The sequence below is a fragment of the Macaca mulatta genome, chromosome 10 (genome assembly GCF_049350105.2).
Source record: "Macaca mulatta isolate MMU2019108-1 chromosome 10, T2T-MMU8v2.0, whole genome shotgun sequence".
Lineage (NCBI taxonomy): Eukaryota > Metazoa > Chordata > Mammalia > Primates > Cercopithecidae > Macaca > Macaca mulatta.
Window position 1 is genome coordinate 57,756,755 of NC_133415.1, and position 8,971 is coordinate 57,765,725.

The 8,971-nt window shown below is 37.6% G+C and overlaps 1 non-coding gene across 1 annotated transcript; it reads right to left on the reverse strand.

The window, feature by feature from the left end:
* Positions 1 to 5,362: 5,362 nt before the first annotated feature.
* On the reverse strand, positions 5,363 to 5,469 carry LOC144332481 (U6 spliceosomal RNA). Its single transcript, XR_013400387.1, has one exon. It is a non-coding gene; the product is annotated as a U6 spliceosomal RNA (small nuclear RNA).
* Positions 5,470 to 8,971: the final 3,502 nt, after the last annotated feature.

The window sequence follows — 8,971 nt, forward strand, 5'->3', positions numbered from 1 at the left end:
TGAGGCAGGAGAATTGCTTTAACTTGGGAGGTCAAGGTTGCAGCGAGCTGAGATTGTGTCATTGCACGGCAGCCTGGGTAGCAAGAGCAAAACTGTGTCTCAAAAAAAAAATCAATAATAAAAAATGAAAAATATTCACTGAACCTGTTATTATGATATATTTAAGCAAGACTTGGTGACCCTAAAAATTAGAGATCATTGAAGATCAAAATAACAACACGTGGTCATTATTTCTCAAAGTGAAGTATATAAAATTTATAAAATAAGTTAATTGCATGCTTAGGCAAGACGATATTGATTGAAATGATTAAATATTTTATCTCGTTTCATACTTCTAAACAGGGATTTAGCACAATATGAACACTAGATTATCCATGTCATCCAAAAAAAAGACAATTTTATTCTAATTTTAACTCAGAAATTATTATGCTTATTTAATTTCACAATTTTACTGAAAGGCTAATAAGATAAAAAGGACAGATTATCATTACCTAACACTGTTATGGTAACTTATATACAAATACCTGTTTGTCACCAAATGTCAAAAAAGTAACCAGCATTGCAACTTAAGATGGATCATACAAAAGAAATTACTACCAATTTACCTTATCTTATAATATTATGTGTTATTAAAATGAAAATGTAAAACAACACCAAAAGTTAAGTTGGGGCTATAAGTGTTGTGCAATAAAGATTTCATAGAGCAGGCAAGAGACTGCCATCCTTAGAAAGGCCTGCACACAAGGCTGGCCCTTGACTGGTGTTTAGGAAATTGGAATTGGAAGAGTTTCCACCATTCCCTAAGGAGAGTGGCTCACTGTGTCTAAAGTGTTTATAGAAACAGTGTGGTTACTCTGAACAGCTGCTTTCCTTCTAGGAGTCTGGAATTGGGGTACATGTCAGGGAGAGTAACCTCCATAGAAACACTTGGGTACTTAGTCTCTAATGAGACTCTGGTACTGCTAGATATCACTGCACAAATGTTGTCAATATGTGAGCCTGGGAGAATTAAGCAGATCCTGGGAACTCCACAGGAGAGAACTCCTGGATGCTTGTGCCTGGTTTCCTCCAGACTTGACACATGCACCTTTTTCCTTTACTAATTCTGTTTGTCCCCTTTCTTGTAATCAAGTAAAGATCTGAGTATGACTATTTGCTGAGTCCTGTGAGTCCTAGTGAACCACCAAACCTGGGGTTGGTCTTGGGGAACCTTGACACAAATGCATTGTGTAAGACTTTTATGAAGTTGATATGATATATGTAACTGTAATCAGGTGGTTATTTCACAGAGTAGCTTTCCCTAATCTGTTTTTCTTTTCTTTTTTTTCCCTTGATATTCAACTTGGAGAGTCTTATATTTCTATATCTATCCAATCGAATAAAGCCATAAAAGGAATAAATGAAATGATAATGTCAGAAAATAATGTGAAATAAGCAGCAATCCTATTTTAACTGAATAAAAAATAGAGAATTTGGGTGATTGACAATATGTTCTACAATATGAATATTTCTAGAAAAAAATGAAAAGGTGGTCAATTTTCTGCAACGGAAGTGGGCTTAATTCTTTTTATAATAATTGTGCAGGCCAGGTGCAGTGGCTCACACTTGTAAATCCCAGCATTTTGGGAGGCTGAGGCAGGAGGATCACTTGAGTCCAGAAGTTCCAGACCAGCCTGGGCAATAGAGTGAGACCTCATCTATTAAACAAATAAACAAACAACAACAACAAAGAACCTTAAAAAGAAATTTAGCCAAGTGTGGTGGTGCATGCCTGTAGTCCCAGCTACTTGGGAGGCTAAGGTAAAAGGTGAAAGGATCACTTAAGGCCAGGAAGCAGAAGTTGCAGTGAGCCAAGATGGCACAACTGCACTCCAGTATCGGCAACAGAGGGAAACCGTGTATCAAAAATAAATAAATAAATAATTGTGTATCAGGCCAAATGTAACCACAAAAAACTGTAGTCCCAGCTACTCAGGAGGATGAGGTAGGAGGACTGCTTGAGCCCAGGAGTTCAAGGCTACAGTGAGCTATGAATACACCAATGAATAGACACGGTATTCTAGCCAAGGCAACATAGAGAGACCCCATCTCCTATAATACTAATAATTGATTAATTGTGCATCATTCAAGTAAATTGTATAACTGGAGAAAAACATAGTACTCTTGAGAATGTACTATAATAGTCTACTACTGATCATAGAGTCCTGTTTACTTGCTTCTAATCTTTTTCTGTGTTTCTCCTAAAACTGAAAACATGGTTCATCCATTAAAAGCAGTTCATCACAAAACAAGTCAAAAAGATGAAAGAATTGCATCCAAACTGTAGGATGTGTTATCCACCGCTCCCTGTGAACAGTTGGATTTGGTCATTAAGAATTAGTTTGTGTGTATACGTGTGAACATGTGTGTGTATGTGCTTGTAAACTGTGTGTGTGTAAACTATGACAGATAAAACCATTTTGTTTGTGTAGGAATATGTAATATATTTTGTACTTCTCATGAAAGAATTGCTTTTCTGTCTTCTGTGCTCAGTAGCTGTCTTCAAAAAATAGTCTCCTATTAGTATGGGTGCACGCTGGTTCAGTTCCACAGTTCTTTTTTTCTTTTTCTTTTTTTTTTTTTTTTTTTTGAGACGGAGTCTTGCTCTGTCACCCAGGCTGGAGTGCAGTGGCCGGATCTCAGCTCACTGCAAGCTCCGCCTCCCGGGTTTACGCCATTCTCCTGCCTCAGCCTCCGGAGTAGCTGGGACTACAGGCGCCCGCCACCTCGCCCGGCTATTTTTTTGTATTTTTTTAGTAGAGACGGGGTTTCACCGTGTTAGCCGGGATCGTCTCTCGATCTCCTGACCTCGTGATCCGCCCGTCTCGGCCTCCCAAAGTGCTGGGATTACAGGCTTGAGCCACCGCGCCCGGCGTTTTTTTTTTTTTTTTTTTTTTTTTTTTTTTTTTTTTTTTGAGACGGAGTCTCGTTCTGTCGCCCAGGCTGGAGTGCAGCCCAGGCTGGAGTGCAGTGGTGCGATCTCAGCTCACTGCAAGCTCCGCCTCCCGGGTTCATGTCATTCTCCTGCCTCTGCCTCCTGAGTAGCTGGGACTACAGGCGCCCGCCACCGCGCCCGGCTAATTTTTTGTATTTTTAGTAGAGACGGGGTTTCACCGTGGTCTGGATCTCCTGACCTTGTGATCCGCCTGCATCGGCCTCCCAAAGTGCTGGGATTACAGGCGTGAGCCACCGCGCCCGGCAGTTCTACAGTTCTTATTGCCATTTATTTACGGTACCAGAAAGGGATTGCTGAGTTCCTGGTTCTAAAGATAGTTACTTTCTTAGTGACACACATCAATATGTAATACAGTTTGCCCTTGAACAGCGGGGATTCACTTATATGCAGATTTTCTTCTGCCTATGCAACCCAGACACAGCAAGATCCACCTCTCCTCTTCCACCTCAGGCTAATCAACCTGAAGATCATGAAGACCTTTGTCAGCATCTACTTATGCTTTATGAAAAGTCAATATATCTTTCCTGATGATTTTCTTTCTAACAGCTTCAATTCTCTGGCTTACTTTATTGTCTGAACACAGAATATAATAATGCGGCAAACACAAAATAGGTGTTCATCAACTGTTTTATGTTATCAGGAAGGCTTCCAGCCACTAGTGAGCTATTAATAGCTAAGGTGAAGTAATCAAAAGTTATACTCAGATTTTCAACTGCACAGGGATCACAGTCCCTCACCCCTACATTATTCATGGGTCAACTGTAATTCTTTATTTACTAAATATAAACAATTTATTATAAAACTGAAATAGAAGATCCATTTGTATAACAAGTCCAATTGGTTATAATGTGACTACAGAGGAAACATACAACATACTAAGTTAAAAATCTTTTTTCTTATTCATGCAAAAACATTATATAGGATTTTAGGGATCATAAATGACTTTTTTAGACAATAATGTTTGAGATTATAAATGAGCTACAACTACCTTCTTAAATAAATCTGAATTTCAAACTAGTTAAATTTTAAAAATTAGTTTACATATGTATATACATATATACACATTCAATTTACACATATTTTTAAACTGGTCTTTTTTGATTAACACTACCTTAATCTTACATGTTACTTTTCATTTTCTTATCAAGAGCAGGACCACCAAGAGAAATAAGAAATTCACTATCAGAAGTCTTACCTGGTTTGTCATTTTTAAGTATCTTCTTTTTATGTTCCAAAATTTGTTGTTTAATTCTATGTATACAAAAGTAATAAATAAAGTTGTTATTTTAACACTGAAATAAAAAATATTTACCAAACATATTAAATTCTAAAACCATTTAAGGCAATATCAGACCTAATATCAGAATTTTAATATCCCATACACTTCAAATTTTTAAACCTTACAAGCTTATTAAGCTTATAATTAAAGAATAAAAGAAAGGGAAGTACTCATAAATGGAGGGAGAACAGCTCAGTAAATTAACTCTAGTTAGCTGGACATCATGCAAAGTGTCCTGCACTCAGAATACATCCTTGCTCTGTAACCAATAGGTATTTTCTTTTCAGACAAGTTGCTTCTCGTAGGTTCCATGGTTTCTTCTGAAAAATAAGGACTCTGCTACCTTAGGAAGATGTAATGAGATTACATGTTTAAAAGTTCAGAGAAATAGTGAAGCAATGGAATAATTTCTTCTTGAACTTGATTCCTGAAACCATTTTGGAATCCCAAATAAAGCTTGGTGTAGGCTTTTCTATAAGTTCTAATATTCAAATGTTGCAGTTTTCAGAAGATGTTATTAAGTGCTAATTTTGGTTATTAGTTGTATTCATTCTGGCTTGTAATTCAGGGAATCTTACCTAATTCATAACTTACTGCAAAATTTATATATATATATATATATATATATATATATATTCTCATTAAAATGGATTACCTAATTGTCTCCCATCACTGAGTTCATCAATCACACCAAGGGCAGAAAACTAATAGGTGTCAAAACCCAGCTTGGACAACTACCACTCCTTCTCTACCTCCTCAAACTCTGAGCCAGCAGATCCATGCCAGGATGCTGGATCTCCCCAGTCCTTTCCAACTAACAGACAAGACAGAACCCTGCTGTGATTGTTTTTCGGTTCCATGAAGGAAAGGCAAGTGGACATTTTTTCATTTCCAAGACATGTACTAACAACATGTAACATCCTCTAAATATTACTCAGCTCTGTTATCCTTTCAGAGATCACTGGACATCAATATTTTCATAGTGATAATCACAATTTCAATATTGGGGGGTCTCCTGTTTTGGTTACACTCACACTGCTTCCTAGGAGCTACTCAACAAACAGTCAAATGACCTTCCTGGGACTATGCAAAATATGGAATGCTTTCTGAATCTGTGTGCCATCCCCAGGCAGCAGCCATGCTTATCTGCTCTGTATTGATCCAATTTTAAAATATGTGCTGTGGAAACAAGCACAAAGGCCTGTTTGATACACAAATACTCATGAGTCATGGATGAGGCTTAGCTCTGGTAAATCCAACTCACTTACTTTAGATTCTGAGAATTTTATTGAATGACTTCCTGTGAGGTGGAATTTTAAAATATATTTAAAATTTGAGGAAGAGCTGCGAGTAGCCCAAGAGATTTTCATGATTATAGAGACACATTGCTAGAGGGGCCAACCGCAAGTTTGATCCCACTACTTGCTGGAAAGATAACATGGAACCTTCTGCTATCTAACCAAAGCTTCTGCACAGGATATAAAAAGCCTCAAGGTACAGATCTGATAGCAAAAGGGAAAGGGAACTCTGATCTCCCTGCAACATTATTTGAACATCGCTGACTGTGGAGAAAAATCCCAACTAATAGCGGTTAAAGAAAAGACAAACATGGCTTTCAAAGGATAACATACCGTGAAGGCCTAGGCTAAGTCTAGCTAAGAGGTGGGCTCCAAATAAGATTTTTAGTGTAGGGCAAGCATCAACTTTCTCAGTATTTGTGTGGGTAAAGCTAGGATGCCTAGCTGGCAGAGCAGGGTGCTGGGAACAACGACTGACCATAAGTACATAAACTAATAAACACCATAGCTTTGAACTCTATATATGAATCACCATGAAAACTAGGGGGTCTGCATCAGTGAAGGCAACCTGGTGGCAAAGGTCAGTCATTATCAGATTGCAGGATGGGTTACAATGGCAGCAAAACAGCAAGCGAGTCCATGGAAACAACAGAATGATCAGAACGGCCTTTTTTCCCGTTCTTCTGACTTGTAAAGAAAGATTGTCTTCCTTGAACTTAGGGAACCCCTTAGCTTCTTGGAAAATTCAAAGAAGGAAGACAAAGGAGGCAGCCCGAGGGGACAATACAAGATTTTCTGCTAATTTGGACATTTCAAGACCCAATAACTAATTAGAAAAGTCAGGCCAGGCATGGTGGCTAGCATTTTGAAAGGCCGAGGCAGGAGGATTACTTGAGCTCAGGAGTTAGAGATTAGCCAGGGCAACAAAGTGAGACCTTGTCTCTACAAAATAATAATAATAATAATAATAATAATAATAATAAGAAGAAGAAGAAGAAGAAGAAGAAGAAGAATAGAAAAAGAAAAATAAAAAAAGAAAGAAAGGAAAGGAAAAGAAATCAAAGATGTGGCTCTTTTTATCCCATGCATGGGGATTATACTTAGAATAAAATGGACAACACTGAGGTCACTGGGAATAAAGGTGTTAAAAATCCTGAAAAAATCTTGCACTCTACTTTGAACTAACCTAGACTGCTGCTTGCTTTCTGGCTAAAAGTAGACTAACTCATTGCTATTTCAAACCATCTGAACCAAACTATGAACTCTTATCTAATGTATAAGATAGAGTAGTTGCAATTATTTTAAACTTCAATTTAGTATCAACTGGTCTTTTGACATACACACTTACTTTGTCAAATTATGAGAAGTAGCGTAATCTTCTGCATCTCGTCCACACATGTCTTGAGTGAAGACATTAATATTTTGCTTAAGAAGGATGTTGACAATACCTGGTGAGTCATAGTGCACAGCAAGCATGAGGGCCGTTCTAAAATAACAAAGAAATAACTCCACTCAAGAACTTTAATAAAGACTTTTATAAACAGTTAGTTTGAGACACTTTACCAATTTCATATCCATCTGTCAGTGTAGACGTAATAACCATTTGCATGTACTAGCTTGGGTCTGTAAGCATCTAGGGTGCTCAAGCGTTCATCTTTGTAAATTATCACCAAGGCTAAAAGAAACGGACAGCAGGGAAGCCTCTTGTCCCACTGGCGTGTGACATAATACAAGTTGATAATTTATAGTCCTTTGATGGCCAAGAAACTGTGCTGAGGTCAGTCATCTAAAGTAGGCAAAGATTTACATGAAGATTTCCCCATTGCTTTCCTACTCTGATATATTGTAATTGTAATCAGCTAGGGGTCAGATAAGAGTTATCTGCGGGCTGAAAACAACAACAACAACAATAATAATAATGACAATAGCAGTAGTCATAAACTAAAAGTCCACATTTTAAAAATTAAAAAAACTGCCAGGTGCAGTGACTCTTGCTCATAATCCCAGCACTCTGGGAAGTCAAGGAGAACAGATCATGAGCTCAAGAGATCGAGACCATCCTGGCCAACATGGTGAAATCCCATCTTTACTAAAAATACAAAAATTAGCCGGGCATGGTGGCGCACACCTGAAGTTCCAGCTACTTGGGAGGCTGAGGCAGGAGAATCGCTTGAACCTGGGAGGTGGAGGTTGCAGTGAGCCAAGATCACACCACTGCACTCCAGCCTGGCAACAGAGCTAGACTGTATCTCAAAAAAAAAAAATTAATAAAACTAATACAAAACCCTTTAGCTAATAAAAGATTACAGTAACAAAAACATCCAATTATAAATAACAAATCTCATAAGAGAAGATTAATCCTACTATATACTGTTCTTTATGTGACTCAGTCTAAATATTTGTGGTCTACCTGATTATTTGTGGTGACATTTTTCACTGTATGCCAATAATTACACTAATCTTATTAATATTTCTGACTTGAGTGACTATTACCACTCTAGAATACGCAGGCTTTTATTTTTTAAAAAAGAACTACTGTACCGTCTCAGCCTATCAACGGCATGTACACTTGCTTTGTTTCTCAATAGAAATTCCACCATTTTCTCTTTCTTGCAAATAATAGCGAATAGAAGTGGGGTATTATTCTCCTATAAGACAGCAGAAAAAATTAATAATTCACAAAATTACATATTTATGAACTGAACTGAAAATCTTCTCTAGGATTCTTTGAACTTCAACATACAATATAGAAAGGAAGTAAATGAAAAGCAGTCCCCTCCTTCTCACTCCTCTGCGCTTTCTGATGTGCTGCTCTTTGCCTTGCAAACAACCCTCCTCTGTCTCCCCAGATTAACTGTGGTCATTGCCAAAATTCACTGTAAACATTTACCAGTCCCAAGAATCCTTGCCTTGATCACAGCACTTAGCATGCTACATTGTAATCATTTCATTGTTTCCCTCTGAAACCAAGAGCTTCTTGAGGGCAAGGGCTGTATCTTTTGTCTCTATAGCCCCAAAACCCTAAGACATAGTAGCAAATATTTTAAGTTTTTTACATAAATTAATGAACTAAATTATTATCTCTAAAGCAGTGTTTCTTAAACTATATTCCAAAGAATATTTGCTTTAGCAGAAGTATAATACCCCAAGAGAAAGACTCCATGACCTTCTGCATTTGCGAAGTATTACAAAATTGTATCTTACATCCAATAATCAAGAACTCTCTTGAATTTTACCTAATCCCCATTTCACAATACTATTTGTGGCAAATATTAACATTTAAGGAATTAAGAGTTTCAGAGAAACAGTTGCCAGAGCTTCCCAATACAGGTGGAGGATTCCTCTGGGTGGTACAAACTTGCTTGATTCACTTCTATCAGTGGTGTCAGGATGCCAGAC